The sequence below is a fragment of the Cupressus sempervirens genome, chromosome 10 (genome assembly GCF_028749045.1).
Source record: "Cupressus sempervirens isolate cs-2001-9-10 chromosome 10, ASM2874904v1, whole genome shotgun sequence".
NCBI lineage: Eukaryota > Viridiplantae > Streptophyta > Pinopsida > Cupressales > Cupressaceae > Cupressus > Cupressus sempervirens.
Window position 1 is genome coordinate 57,884,788 of NC_143127.1, and position 17,223 is coordinate 57,902,010.

Sequence of the window (17,223 nt, forward strand, 5' to 3'; positions counted from 1 at the left end):
GGTTTGATCAATCAGAACCAGATTTGTATTAACTAAATATGGAAGCCTAGAATACAATGCTTTTGGGGACTTACATTCATATGCAAGATTTGATGAGGCAAAAGAGAATATGATACTAATTATAAATGGGATTATACAGATGCAACTGTAAGTTCCTATAGTGAAGAGAAGTCATCAGAGGACATATATAGCAGGTTCCAAATCATTAGGACTACGCAAAAGATTAGAAGCAGCATTGTCTCCAGACAAGTTTTAGAGGAAAATATTGATTTAAACAGAAGTCTTGTTTCATGCTAGATTTTGTTGCTCCTTTTCCAAAAGCTCACACACTCAGCCATATATGAATCTCAGTTATTGCTCAGAAATATGTTGTTTTGAAACATGAATTTGTGATTTCATTTGTTTTTATGATTGTACATTCAAGGAGAGTGAATGGGATAAACTTTTGAGATGCTCCATGATTGTTTCTATATATGGTACTATTGGAAGCAAGTTTCAATTTGGATATGTATTACAGACCAAGTTACTCATGTAATTGTGACATCAATATATACTGAAGTAGCGATGGAGGAGAATGCAAAGCAGTATGGTAGAATGGTACAAAGATTTCTCACTGAGTCAACTATTATGTGTCATCACAATATACAAAGTGGGAGAATTCTCTAGTGATGATCACATAGTCAGTAGAAATATTGATTGGCATGATGTTCGGGCACAACTAAAAGCAAATAGGTATATCTAAAACGTCTAATCAAGGAGTCCAAAAAGACATGCACCAATAATACATTGAAATAGAGGTCTCCATATTGAGTAAAAGGATCAACAAGATTGAGAATTTGAATCACCATTTTCATCCATGGAAAGTTTTACAACCGGAAGATGTCAACAATTATTGGAAAAGCCCGATACAATATCCACGATTATGTTTGGAGCATGTACATGGAAGATGGACCTAATATTACATTGTAAAACTCCTATTCAAGAACACGTGATTTGGTTTTTATGTTGTTGACAATTCCAGTGATAAGGCTCAAGATGGGTTTGATATAACCATGTACGTTATTTCCCTCCCCAATGATTTTATTAGCATCATTTTGAATCAATCGAGCAATACTAATTATTCATTTGTGTTTGTTGCAGGCTCTCAAGCGGAAGAAGAAGAGATCGAGAAGAGAGCATATTGAATTCACAAACCGAGTAGAGGAGAGAGAACCCAACATGATGAAGGGCCTCGATGAAATACGTAAGGAAGATCGCGTAACTTCGGAAAAGATCCAGAAAGGCATTTCAAGAATGATGCCTGGGCTATATATCCGTCAATATAAAGGATCGAATATATTTCTGTCCATAATCTTCCACCGCCAAAATTGGTAGTACCAAGTAATATGCAGTTACCCAAAAACAATGACTATTGAATAATTGATGCCTTAGGTTTATTTTTGAAGCCTAAGTAGCGAGCAATTAGTTTCTTGTTATCAAAGGGCGCGATGGTTGAAAGTATCTCCTCATCGGTTATAAATATGATATGTAAAATCAAACAAGGAGAGAGACAATTCATATTCATATTCAAAATTTTACAAATTCTATGCACACTTTGAGATATTATATTCTTTTATTGGTAAGGAAATAAGCAACTGAAGAAAGTTCGTGGATTTGAATTATTAGGTAAATTTTATGCAGTCCGGATAAATTTGCAGTAGATGGATCATCTATAAGGAGTGTCTCTATGTGCCATTTTTATTTCCGGCACAATCTATAAGCGTATCTATTTTATTTATTTGCATTAGGGTTTAAAGTATTATTAAGTTGTGTCCTTTATAAATATTTTTATTAAATTCTATAAATATTTTAATGTTTGGACAAGTGGACTAGGTCATTATTGCATTTTAAACTTGATAAACATAGATATTGTGAAATATTTAATTATTTCCATATTTGTGTCTAGTTCGTCTCCATATCGCAGGAGTTCAAGTGCATCCTAGACTAGTTTAAAATTGCGTTTATATACTTGATCCATCACATCTAAATTGCTAAAATTGTTTATAGTTTAAATACATTGAACTTTATAAGGTTGCATGTTTCAACTTATAATATTGACTTTGATTGCCCATTTAATTAAGCACTAGTCTTTATATTACTCTTGATTCACAATCGATATGTTGGCAACTATTTCATTTCTTTCCATTGAGGAATTAATATATTCATTTGTTGTGTTCATTCTTTATTTGAAACATTATTACTGTTGGTGTTTTTACACTACTAAGCAACAAAATACTTAATACCAAGATGATAAAGATTGCAATAACCTAAGGATTAGCTACTTCTTATAAACAGCTATATGTTCTTCACATCTGGACCCAACTTCAACAAAATCATGAAAGATTCTCTACTCTTTTGGCTCTACAAAACCAAGGCGAGTGCACCTGAGGGATAAATAATTCATAACCTGATACCACATTCACATTTCACTCATTCCATGACATTTTACAACAATATTTTGTCCCTTATAGCAAATTGGTCACAATTCTTCTTAGATCTACAAATAATTATGGGCAATAGCAGCTAACTAAGACCCAGAGGTTAAATGTGAATAAGTGCTGACCAGCTTTGACATTCTTCAAAAATTTAAAGTAAAATTGATATTGATTTTTAGATGTTTTCTTGACATCTATCTATGATCTCTTCATATGCTAACTGAAATAGTTGATCAGTGCCTTATCCATTGGGCTTCAGAGTTTATCCAATTTTCTTGACCTAATTGACTACATTACAATCAATATAATCAGCAATTCTCTCTACAACTCATTCTTTACATAAATACTTCCTAATGCCTGGATATCCTGTCATATTCATTGAAGCATTTGCTCAATTCATTGAATCAACAGCAATAATGAATTGACATACAACTTATCCTAGTTGCATTAAACTAAACAAGCTTTACTCATACAATCTCAAAATAACCAGTCACTAAAAATGGAGACAAGATTTAGAGATAAAAGGTAATGGGGCCAGTTCATCTTTGCATTAATCTTTTTTGAAAATTATACAACTTTGGGTAATACTCAGAACAACTCAAAATAAGACATCATGATCATGGACAAAAATGTATTCTTAGAATTTGCAGAGAAAATACATCAAAGAGTTCATATGAAGAAAAACCGGACTGAACAAAGCTTAGTAAAACTAAAATTGTACAATGACTCGGGCCTTTTTTCTAGCCTTGGAATCTCACTTATATAGTGTGAGATGCAACAAGCTTCAAGCATAGAGAATACTGACAGTTGTTTTCAAGACAAGAAGATATTTACATAGTTGCTGTCACAAAAAACAAAAATTAATACAATAGAATGTCTTTCATCATGAAAATTCTTTGGTGGGACCACTTTCTACTCCACCTTTTTGTTGCATTTCTTTATTGATAGGAAGTTAATGATTGGCTTCATTGTTGTTGTTGTTCCTCGGAAGATGTAACCAATAAATCTGTTTGTGATGGACTTGGCTTTGATTTTCGTAGACTTACTTTAACTTGAGGCTCTCCATCTACATCATCATGAACTAACAAGACAACAGTTATATCTGATTCCTCCACTGTCAAGTCACTAGTTTGGGCTTCTGTGCTTGTAACTGCAATTGGTTGCTCACTTTTGTCCTCTTCTACTTTTACTGATGTGTCAATTATTTGTACTTCATCCTATTCCATTTCAACATCATCAGTTTCACCACATTCTAACTACTTTGCATGAACGAAATCTGCCATCCACTTGTCAAAAAGTGTGTCATCTGGCCAATTAAAGTTTAGAATCTCATACTGCTTCCTTATCACATATTCCCCTATTTTATCAATCTCAATAAAATCTGTTCTCAAAGAATCATAAAACAATTGTACTTTTACAACTTCTTCAGTTGTATTTGCCCACCATGCATTTCCTTTCTCATTTATGACCTTATTCAGTCTAAGGCACAATAAGTCATTCAATTCCTAGGCCCATTCATCTTTATTTTTTAACTTATCCTTTTTATCTATAGCATGTGGGAAGAGTTCAAAATTAATACTCTTATACTTGTCAAGATAACTTATGATTCTCTTTTGCAATACAATTCTCCTATCATCAAACTCTGATAGATCACTGGTCAAATCATAAGTTTTTTCTATATGCTCACGGGATAAACTAATAATAGAAAAACACAGAAGAGTAACATTTTTATTCCTTCTACTCCATTTGTTGACAACTGGATTTAGGACATCATCATTTGCTTTCAGCTCATCCCATATATTTATTACCTTTGCTAGTTTCTAGTAAAAAGTTGGTCAATCAATTTTATTAATTAAATACATGATAGTTTTCCTTAGCCTATCCTCATATTGAATATCTAGCTCTACATGTAACGCCCATAGTTTACTCTTTCCTTCTTCAAAATCCTCTGCAGTGTAATAGTGAGGCCTCTGTGGTGTGTCTGGAATTTCAATAAGAGGAGTGGATTTAAAAGGCTCCATTGGTGGACGAGGATAAGTGATTCTAGACCTATTAGATTGCCCTTGGTGTCCCATCAATTTATTTTCCAATTCAATCCTCTTTTGAATTTCTTTATTGTAGGTAGCCAAAACTTTCTCATACTTATCATGCAACTCTAACCTTTCCCTTTTATCTCTCTGAGTTGTGGCTAAGGTGACGTTGGCTGATCCAACTCCTAGCTCTGTGGCCTCTTCACTTGTAGTTTCTTTAACTCTCTTTACAATTAAGTTACCTATCATGCTGGGATCCTTTTCTCATTGACCAAATTACCAGTGTAGCATGATCCTCACTGAACTTGGCACCTTTCATTTCTTTCTTCCCTTTCTCATATGTACTTAATTTCTTGGTAACAGAATTAAAAACCATTGCATCTACAATATCCCAATTGGGTAGTAGAAAAACCCCAGATGATTTTATCATTTTCCTTCCTTCTTCTGGAGTCAAGCTCTTAAATTCCTGCATCATTTCCTCCTTTATTTGGTTCTGCAAATCTGCCTCCTCCATCTCAGTATGCTCTGTTTTCAATTAATTACACCTTTCTTCAAATAGTCCAATGTTTGTCCTCCAAGAAAACTAATAGAAGGCTCTGGACTTAATGAAATTGTCATCAAAAATGAATTCTTGGCTGGCCTGTTCCACCAGAGGGTCCAACTCTCTTCCTATATAATCAACAATGGTTAAATCAAGGCTTGGCATAGGAGGTTCCTGAGGATTTCCCTACTCCAATTATGATGTAGTAATGAAAATTCCCCTTTGGGATCCGAACTGTTCCACCTACTCCTTAGTGAGTTGTTCATCTCCTATGTGTAATGGGGATTGAGTGGGTGAATACTCCTCTGTTTGAGGCACTTGTTCCATTTCTACCTTCTGCCTCTTGGGCATAGGCTCATCAGGTCTCTCCTCCAGAATAGCACAAGTTGATCCTATTATTTGTTTTCCTTTATCTACTATGGCCCTTTTACTCTAAATTATATTATAACCAAGTCTTTTTTGAACAACTAATTGCCCTGATCCTACAGCAGGGGTGAAGGACAACCTTCTCATGACCTCTCAGGCCTTATCAGGAAAAGAATTAATAAAGAATAACTTCTTCTCATTCATGACTTCCATAATCTCAGGAAAAGTAGTCATTGGTTTATTCAATTTATCTGTCTTTGTTTTTGCATCATCTAGAGGCTTATAATTATTATCAAAACAATTAATGAATTCCAAAACCCTAGAGTAAACTCTCCACTTCTTTTTTATCTCTTTCTCTTGCAAAGAGAACTCATTCCTTATTATGTCTTCAGGGAAGTAGGGTTGATGCTCTTTTGAACTAGTTTTAGCCCTTCGTCTGAATACATCAAAAAACCCCTCGCTATCACAAAAATGGACATGGGATACAACCATTTTATACCTGTCCAAGAATTTATACAAGAACACCCAACCACCCTTCAGCCCCATTTGTTTGCAGGAATAGGAATGGGAAAAATTAGAATTGATTCTGTATTCGCTGTTTGCTCACCCAAATTAGAATAGGGAATACAGAATTCTATTCCAATTTTACCCCAAAAACAAGGATATGTCCATTCCAAAAAAAAGTTGTTATTGGAATGGCCCATTCCTATTCCACGTTATCCTTTCCAAAATTTAACAATTATTTGGAATCTGTTCTCATTTTAGCACTCGATTCCATCATTTTCATTTTCATTCTGGCTGAGTTTGTGGAGGGTTTTTGCTGTGCTCGCGTTGTGGAGGATGGTCGACACCATTGTTTCCACAGTTGAAGCCAGTTTGTGGAGGAGGGTTTTTTCTTTGGTCGCGTTGTGGAGGACGGTTTACGCTGGTATGATCTTGTTAACCCCTCTTTCTTGACACGATGAATGAATATAGCTGCTGCATCACTCAATTTACTTTTGGAGGCATTATCAGAACTCAGTTTAATTTTTGCTATTGGGGATATCTGTTTCTCATTACTTGATTGTAAAGCTACTGGACCAACTTGTATTTCTTTCTTGTAGCTCTTATCTTGCCTACTACATATCCTTGCTTTCCTAGATTTATTAGCCATGAATGGACTTTTTGTTAGAAATAAACCAATGAGCCTTCTATGATTGCCTCTGATTTTAAGTGTATTTTTTGATTTCCTGCAACGTTTGTTTGTATGGTTTGTCTCTATAACCTCTTCATACCAAAGAGGGCTTTTTGGCAAATAACCCAAAGACGAAACCCAACTTAATGCCAGAACAAAGAACACAAATAACCCAGAAAAAAATACGGAAAAATGGCTTTTTAGAAATCGTAACAAGACCGAATGAGTAATCACACTCAACAATCTTTCTGCTGTTACAACCTTCTCTCTTTTGTTGGGCAACTCCAACGGCAATTGTAATGACTAATCACAAAAGGGCAAGGAAAAACTACCCTGCGATGATGGCAATGCAACACGTCTGAACGAGCACACACATAAACTCCCAACACAACATATATATCTCAATGAATAGCTGCTAGCATATGAAGCACAGCCAATGCCACATAGACACCAGAATAGGACTCGTGAGACAATATAAAGTAACAAAAAAATATGAATAAGTCTCTGCGATAAAGAATATGAAATACGTCTAATAAGCACGAACTTGAATAAGGAAGAACGATGAATAGAGCACCATACAAAAACTCTTCCATAACGAATGTTGTGAACATCACAGGAACAGCAGAAGGCACACCAATTGATGAGGTGTCACAGGATAGAAACAAGGCATTTATCATGTCAAATTTGTCGAATTATCTGGCTTGTGACTTTTTTATAAATTATACACCCATAGAAACTCAAGAGCAGAGTATGCTTTATCCTTTAGCCTTAGCTTCATTTTACCAGTATTGTGAGCTTTCATTACTTTGTACGCGTTGTCCTCAAATGCATTTATACTAACTAGTGTAGGAACATTGTATAACTGGAGTGAGATGTCTGTTTTTTAGAAGATAGAATTTAAATTTCTTGATCTAAATTATGTCCCTAAACAATTTAAAGCATACGATGGAAGCAGACGTCAAAGACAGTGTCACAAAAAGAAAGTATAAGTATTTGCAAAACATATTAAAATAAATATTTTAATATTCACAATACAGATTTAAGAGATGGTAAAACTATAAATCATCAGAAGGGCAAAAAAATTGAAGACCGCTGCATCAAAATGAGGAGATAAGACTGATATAGTCTCAAATGACATCTCAATCAAAGTATTCATTAGAATCATTACAATGACAGATTAAACCCTTGATATAGTAACAGGGGTGGTAATAAAAAAGCCCCTATCTACAAATTCAGATTCTCATCTTGGAATAGATAACCTATAAATTTAAATATGAGTTGTTGAATAAATAGTACTTGTGTGGTCATCTGGATAGTCAATTTTTAGCAAAGGCTTCTTCTAAGTAACTTTCCAATAACGATTAAGTAAAAAAGACGATGTTTAATGGTGGCCTATGGTTCTTTTGAAATGCTCATTTTTATTTAAGACGCTTATGAAGGATAGCAGACATCAATAGAGTTGTGCATGTCCTTGTGTGCCAAAGGACTGTATATATATATATTGAGCATAGAATTTGATGATGGATCACAAAGTGCGATTGGAAACTTTAATGAAAAAATCTGAACGCAATCTAATCTAGAAGCTTTCACTATAATTATAATGGATTGTGCAAATTTGATCTATGTGATGAAATTAATTTATTTTGGGGGGAACCATTGTTAATTTTTAGGAATAGCATTGATCTTTTTTCAAAATGTTAATTGAAAAGAGTCTAAATTTGAGGGAAGATTTTTTGCTGTATAGTTTATATTGCTAATCATGAAACTTACCTTGTTCCTCATATGTTTTGACTTTGTTAAAGAGGCCATATCTTTCTTTAAGCACTTCTTTTTAACAAGATTTTCTTTTGCAGCTCTAAGTAATGCTCTAAAGAAAATCTACTCTAAGTTTAATTGTAGCCTTTTCTATCTCACCCATTCCTTTTAAATGAATGATCTTGACCATTGATCTACAAACACAACTGTTTAAAGCCTTGAGAATCTATAAATCCACATCAAAATCAAGTCATTTGTATACAACATTTTTTATTAAGGAGATTAGGCTACTATGAGACTTGCATTGAAAGATCATCATTCTAGTTGAATTGCATCATTTTATCTTGTTTATCATTCCATTTGATCATGTAGCTTCATAAATGCATAGTTTTACCTTCCATCTTAGAATAAGTTAAAGTGGATGTTGGATGTTGGGAGAAGAAGTCATGCTTCCTTACTGTCATAATCTTTCTCTATTTGTGTTGTATATTTCTGAAATATGCAGTCCATATTGTGGTTGTAGGTATTTTATGGATCCTAATGATGATGTTGAAGATGATGTTCAAGTTCAAGGAGCCATTGTTAGGAGGTTGAAGGTAATGCGCTTGCTTGTTGTTTTGCTTGCAACCCTTGCTGTGTAATAGTGGCATCTCACGAAGAAGGTAGAAGACAAGGGCGTAAGCAAAGAAGAGTTGCATGTCCTTTTTATAAGCATATTATTCATTCTAATCACACAAATTGCCATGACCAAATACGCATGTCTAGAGTAGCCTTCTTTTGCTTGGCTAAAATCCTAAGAGAAAAAGGGAGCATTCAAGATACAGTAAACATAACATTAGAAGAACAACTTGTGATGTTCTTGCATACACTTGGCCACAATTTAAGGAATCGTAAAATTGGCCATAACTTTGGTCACTCGGAAGAGACAGTGAGTCGATACTTCTACAAGGTCTTGAAGGCTATCTTAGCATTACATAAAGACTATCTATTACCCCCTGCTCCAACCACTCCTCTGGCAATCGCAGGGAAGGACCGTTTTGATCCTTTCTTCAAGGTAAACATCATAATGACATGTATTTCTTTGCTATAGAATCAATAATTTTAATATGTATTTGATAGTACTATTTATTTTTACAGGATTGTATTGGTGCACTTGATGGAACCCATGTGCCAGTTACCGTTGAAGTGGAAAACCAAAATATCGCGATAGAAAAGGCAACTTGTCACAAAATGTTTTAAGTGTTTGTTCATTTGACTATAAGTTTCAATACGTTCTTGCTGGTTGGGAAGGGTCTGCTGCAGATAGTCGAGTGCTTGCTTCAGCTCTCTCTAGAGCGGATCCACTTGTGGTTCCTCCTGGTATATTAATTCATATTTTATATGATTCTATGATATCTAAACTTCTATGATATATTTTGACTATAGCGTTTTTCTATTTGTGTAGGGAATTTTTATTTAGTTGATGTCGGATACCCAAATGTACCTGGGTTTCTTGCTCCATATCGTTGTACTCATTACCACCTAAAAGAGTTTTGTAGAGTGAACCTGATCAGCAATCCTGAAGAGTTATATAACCACTGACACTCCTCTCTTAGGTATGTAATAGAGCGTACATTTGGTATTTTGAAGCAACAATTTCCTATCCTGAAGCATGTGACATCCTATAATATCACGACCCAAACAAGGATTGTATTAGCATGCACCATACTACACAATTTCATTACGGTGGAAGATGGTGTTCCAACCGAAGTGGAATTAGAAGACGATGATGGTCGTGCTCCGATAAATGTGTCAATTCTTGAGACTTATGGGATGAGTCAATGAGATAGAGATGATTGGACAAAATTTTGAAATGAAATAGCTCGAAGAATGTGGGAAGACTACAACTCTCGCACTTAATTGTACCACAAAACATGAACATTTATTTGCACTTAAATAAAGGAATGCAAATTTACCATGACATACATTATGGATCTGCTTAAATTGCCTTGACATTTGTTGTGTTTAAGATATATTTATATGAAGATTTGAGAGAAAAATCTTGCCAAGCCAAAGTCAGCTATTTTTGGATTGAGTTTGTGATCAAGCATAATGTTGTTTGCCTTTATATCTCTATGACTGATTCTGCATTTCTCTGGATCTGTTATTCTTATTCTTAACACATTAGTCACCTCTTTATCTATCCAGGGCAAATTAAGATATTATGATAACTTACCAAAGAGAAAGTTGTCCAAACTTTTGTTGGGATAATACTCGTACACAAGCAACCTTTCATTTTTCTCCATGCAACATCCTAGCAACCTTGCAAGGTTTATGTGCTCAACATTTGCCATCCATTTAACTTCATTCATAAACTCTGTTTTGCCTTATGTAGATTTGGCATAAAGTTTCTTTACTGCTATCAAATTTCCATCTTGAGTTAGTCTCTGAACATAAAAGACAGATTTAGAGCTACCCATGTGTTGTTAAACTAACTCTAATTTAGACTAGAATGAACTACAGATTTAGAGCTACCCATTTCTTGTTAAACTAATTCTAATTTAGAGCTACACGTGTTGTTAAACTAACTCTAATTTAGACTAGAATGAACTACAGATTTCAAGCTACCCATTTGTTGTTAAACTAATTCTAATTTAAAGCTACAGATTTAGAGCTACCCATGTGTTGTTAAACTAACTCTAATTTAGACTAGAATGAACTACAGATTTAGAGCTACCGATTTGTTGTTAAACTAATTCTAATTTAGAACTACCCATGTGCTGTTAAACTAACTCTAATTTAGAGCTACCCATGTGTTGTCTATCAATGCTTGTAATCTAAAGACAAATTTATGCTCGTGCATAAGCGACTGAGATACAGGGGATAATTCACGCCTTTCTGTAGCATTACAAAGCAATAAGAGTAAAATGGGTAATCTTAGTTTATTCATCACACTAGACCACCACAGCAAGAGGAATATTGAAGTAGAAATGGATTTCAGAGGGAACACCTTGGTCGGTTGTAGGAGAAGTAATTGCCTTTCCAAACAGGGCAGATTTAACTACTTCTCTCCATACAATCAGACAAATAAATAGCACCAGAATGCTGCCTCCCAAAGCCTAAAACTATTGGTAATGTTTTTAAGGACTTCTCTGTACAGTTACAGTTCAATAATTAGGATCATGAGATAATTTATCTTGCCTCTGGATCATGGAGTCTCCACATGTCCAAAGTCTTCCCAAGATGGTTGCATTGTAAGAAGGAGACTAGTTTCTCATTTATTGAGATCGATACATGTTAATATAATTTTCTGTTCACACAATCTTATAATTGGCTATACAAGAGTTTCATGGTTTTCAGACAGAGCTTCCACAATATCAGGCTGTACCTTAATCAACTCCCATGGTCATAAACATGATCATTTTTATCAAACTGCTGTAAAACTTTTTTTTTCAGCTTGATATCTTTTCATCTCTCTAGCTTAGGATTTGATCTCTCCAAAATCTTCCAATCAAGGGTCACAAATAATAAATGTTTCATCTGAATGAAAGATCACCCTAAGCATCTAAGATAACATGCTAAGTCAAGCAGCATAGAGTCCCCAACTAAAGTTCACTTTGAGTGTTATGATGTTATTCTGTAATTTGGGTTGTTGATGCAACCATTTGTGTCCTTTGTTTTAACGTTAGTAATGTGCAGGTATCTATGCTGCTTAATTTAAACTTTTTCTCCTACAAAATTCTGGGTACTTGTATGTATATGCTGGGTACTTATGCATATGTTTACCTCATTGTCCACCTTGTCGTTGGTTCAGCTGAGAAAGGTGCATGTTCATCAAACATGAGCACAAAAACTAAGAAAAGGAAACCGATAAATGAGATAGAGTATCATGGGGAGATGTCAGTGATCTAAGGTTGTGAAATTATAAATGGGTAAAGAAATAATATTATTGAATGTCGTACCATTTTGTATTTGTATAAGAAATAAATGAGGCTTGTAGAGCATCAAAGCTTACATGGTCGACCATCAACAGTGTTAGAAAATGGGACATATTTCCTAGGATAGAAAATCCTAACAGAATAAATAGATTTGCTAGATTCAATCTCACAACAATCTGAAGATTTTAGATGTCGAAGTGAAAGAGATTAAGAATACTATCCAGAAATAATCTCAACTACTCCTCACCCTTCATGTCATGCTTTCATATCTTCCATATGCACATACATATCTGGCATTAGTCTTAGCATAAAAACATGCATTGGAGAAAGTTATCTCCCTTGGATTTGTTTGAATCTCCTCCAACCTGATCATCGTACATAGTGGCAATATAATATTTTCAAAAATGAACATTAGAATAAGATAATTGAGATAGCTCCATTCACATTAAAGAATTACATTTTCTGCATTATTGTTTATCTGTTAATTGAGGATAATTGAAGGTGACAAGCTGGTCAACAGGATTGGCAAATAGTTTGAAGGTTTATTTTCTAAGATGCATGTATGTATGTGCAAGTAGTGGTGAGGCAGTTTGTAATAAGTAAGTTAAAAAGCATGAGAGTATTTTGCGTTTGTATTTTGTGTCATTGAATTATTTACAGTCTAATAGTCCAATAGTCTGTCATAAATTTTCATCTTGTTTTGTGCATCTAAACTATTGTTTTCCAGCTGATTATTGCTGAAAATGTCATTCACCAATCTCCTGACGAGCATTGATGAGGGGCTTCATGTCACTGCTGTTGCTTCCACACCTAAAAATGTGAGAGTTGTTTGGACTCAAGATATGGAACAAAAATTGCTTGATATACTCCTTGAGCAAGTCACATTAGGAAGAAAAGGAGAAGGGGGGTTTCGGAAAGAAGCTTCGAGCAACATTTGAAGGAGGTTCAATTTGGATATGAAGATGAATCTTGTAAGAGACAACTTCAAGAATAAATTGAAAACATGGAAGCAAGCTTATTGAATGATGAAAAACTTGAGAAATATGAGCGGCTTCGCATGGAATGAAACTACTCAGTGTAGTTGTTAAAGGTAATGTATTCTACACAATGTTTATAAGTTAAGTTACTAATGAAAGATAAATATCTAATACCTTATTTGCCTTCATGTAGCGAAAGGACTTCAAGAATGCTAGGGTGTACAAGAGGCAACCATTCCTCTATTACAATGACTTAGCAATCATTGTTGGGAATGACATTGCGGATGGAAGTACAGCTGCAACAGCCCAAGAGAATGAAGATGGGCACCTTTTTGATGAAGCGGTTGATCTTGACAATGATGGGGGCTTCACTACACCTATGGCACTCCCGAATTTGATGAAGGGTTCGTTGGGACGAATGATTCTAGTACATTTGTTAGACAGAATGCTTCCACACCATCATCATCGAGGAGGACGAAGAAGAGGAAGGCAAGCATGGCTTCTTTTTTAGATGTGATATGTGAAAGCATACAAGATATACGGGAAGGCATGAGGGGGTCTCAAATAGTAAAAGTTAATTAAGGAGAAACAAAGCAAGATATATCAGCTGCATTTGCAGCCCTCAAGGCCATACCTGGACTTAGTCATCAAACGATGATTGTGGCTTATGACACTTTTACTTCAGAACCTACCAAAGCTTGGGGGTTCTTAGAGATGAGTCCAGAGGAGAAAGAAGAGTATGTTCGATATAAATTTGGAGGATTGTAGTGATTTTCCGACATGAAATTCCATGTTTAGTTTGCATTTCCATTTTGACTTTATCACACTTTTGCATGATCAGATTTTTCGAAATTATAACTTGTTTGCATGATCAGATTTTTGAATGCTGCTACTATTTGTGCCATGTATCATTGGGATTGTTTTGGAGATTTTTATTTCTATGATTGAAATTTTAATAATATTTTTAAGGTGCAGTATTTATATGCTTGTTTAGAATTTCATGAATTTATTAGAAAGGAAAATGTTATTACCCCTTTGTTTGAGAAAATGCTGAGTTTAAGTGATGCAGGTCGCATAGGACATTTAGTGCTCCCAAAAGCTTGTGCTGAGGTGAGTCACCAATAGTAGGAAGGAAGATGACCCTAGAGTATCATTCTTTAGTTAATTTAATTTAATTTATGATATTCTATAGTTGAAGTTTGTTAAAACTTAATATTGAATCTTATATTTGCCTTGCTTTTCAAAATCAAATTTTGTGCAATGTTTTGTAATTAGGATTCGCTAGATATAATATGAGTCAGATACTTGTATCAATTGGATTTTATATCTGGGATTCAAAAAGCTGTTTGCTGTGGCTACTTAATGTAGATTCCATACAATCAGGTCCAGACCAAATAGTGGACGTGTTATCCAGCATTTTATGTAGAAGGGGAAAAACAGAACTTATGTTACTATGGCATTTAATACTGGAAAGTCACATGATAGATTGGGGAAACAGTATACAGGCTTCTGTACCATATTGATGAAAGTGGTGGCTTACACACGATAAAAGTGCTATATGAATTTTAGTGCCTGTAGATTCCATTTATTATGTTTTATAATACTGTGCAATAAATTCATAGTCACTAGTCAATTTAATAGGCATGTCTCATTCAGACAAAACAGAGGTGCTGCACTTACTGTCCACTTTCTTATGAATGAATCTGATATAAACAAAGCATTCATCAACGTAGTGTATTTTTCGTACTGATCTAATAAATTGATGTTAGTTTTGTAGTTTGAATCAACTATTTACAAGAAGAAAAGATGAGGATAGTAGTTGTCGTGTGTGTTAACTTTGCAGTGTTATAGTACATAATGACCCAGAGAGATTTATATCTCTAGTACAAAGATACTACAAGATAGAACAGATCCTAACATAGCAAATGAAGACCTTGATTTGGACATTACACCTACAATCTTTGATATCTAATATTTATAATGGGAAATGGCCCAACGATAAGACTGGGCAGCCAAATAACTTTGAAGATAGCCAATATTTATAATGAAATCAGAAAAAACAAAATAACTTTATCCAATAATGAACAATCTTTCGCAGCTTTGATGGGATTGAAATCTAGATATCCAATTGAATTTTATATTTCATATATTAACAAATTTAAACAAATATGCTCAGTAATTAGCAAATACAATCATATGTCTAAATATCTGAGTAGAGTAATTTAGTATGATCTGCACAATTCTGTATCATTTGCTGAATGACAAGAATAAGATCTAAGCTTAAAATGAAACAACCTTTATATGGGTAATCTGCAGTGAAGACAATAGTTAACTTTTTTTCATTGATAATTGTATAAATCAACTGAAGACAATAGTTAACTTTTTTTCATTGATAATTGTATAATTGTATTAATCAAAGCTCTTGTTAGTGCAATAATAAAACTAATATTAGTTCTTTCGGATCAATTATATTAAAAATAAGAGCCATAACTTAGAAAGAACCACTTTCATACGAAAAACTAATTATATAAATTTAAAATCACAACTTAGAATTCTGCACAAGGTTGATGGCTGATGGCTGTTCCATGTTCATATGCCTAATGGCTGTTCCATGTTCATTATTCTATATAGGGTCAATGGATTTGTCAACTTTGCTGCTGTGTCGATGTGGTGCTGGACCTCTCATAATAAAGACGTCACATACAGAGGATAATCCTAGGCGTAAGTTTTTCTGTTGTCTGGATAAAAGAAAGGTTGTTACTAATCTTTTTTATTATTGTGGCAAGCCCTAATGTACTTTTCGAATGCAAAGGCACAATGGCTGCAAATTCTTTGAGTGGGTCAAAGAAGGCTCATCTACATCAAGCACGTCAAAATCTACAGAAGAAGATAGGAAGGGTTGCAAGTTGTGCATTGTGCGGGAGACAGCTGCTAGGGAGATTGGTTCTATGGCGAAGGCCGAAATTGCATTTCAATGTAGACTTAATTCTGTTCTATTTTTTATAAACACACTATTGCTGATGGTGATTCTAATTTTAGTAATGAAATGACCATTTTGTTGTAAAGAATCATGGAGACTAAACTTTTTATATGATTTTGTATTAAACGATGAGCAAATTTTAGTAATTTCAAATGTATATTATTTGTATAACATTTTTATGTTTATATCTATTCATTTAAAAAATGTTGAAATAAATTAATTTCTTATTAATTTCATTTAATAAAATAGAATGAAAAAAATTATTTTCTTTACAATAATTGAAATAATTAACCAAATATAATAATATAGTGAAACAAATAAAATATATTAAATGAATTTAAAAATCAAATTGACATACAACTCAATTCATCAAATTCGGATCAGGATGAGCAAATTTAACTAATTTCACGATTATATTATTGTGTATATATTTTTATGTTTGTATCTATTCATTAAAAAATGTTGACATAAATTAATTTCAAATAGAATGAAAAAAAAATTCTTTATAATAAATTGAAATAATTAACCAAATATAATAATATAGTGAAACAAATAAAATATATTAAATGAATTTAAAAATCAAATTGACGTACAAATCAATTCATCAAATTCAAATCAAATTTTACGAATTTCACAATTATATTATTGTGTATAATATTTTTATGTTTATATCTACTCATTAAAAATGTTGACATAAATTAATTTCAAATAGAATGAAAAAAATAAATTAGTTTCTTTATAATAAGTTGAAATAATTAACCAAATATAATACTATATTAAAATAAATAATATATATTAAAATATAAACTTAACTGTATTCCAATTCTAATTTTGTACAACCAAACAAGAGAGTAACATATTCCAATCAAATACCAAGCGAAACAAACAAGAATGGGAATGCTCTTTTCCATTCCCATTCCACATTTCCATTCTTATTCTAATTTTCTATTCCTATGCCGACAAACAAACGAGCCCTTAGTGATTATAAACTAGTGAGCCACAATACAAA

At 33.6% G+C, this 17,223-nt stretch overlaps 1 protein-coding gene across 2 annotated transcripts in view; it reads right to left on the minus strand.

Annotated features, from left to right (window-relative positions):
* Positions 1-17,223, minus strand: part of SDG37 (SET domain group 37) — a 162,013-nt gene that overhangs the window by 27,304 nt on the left and 117,486 nt on the right. The window lies entirely within an intron of this gene.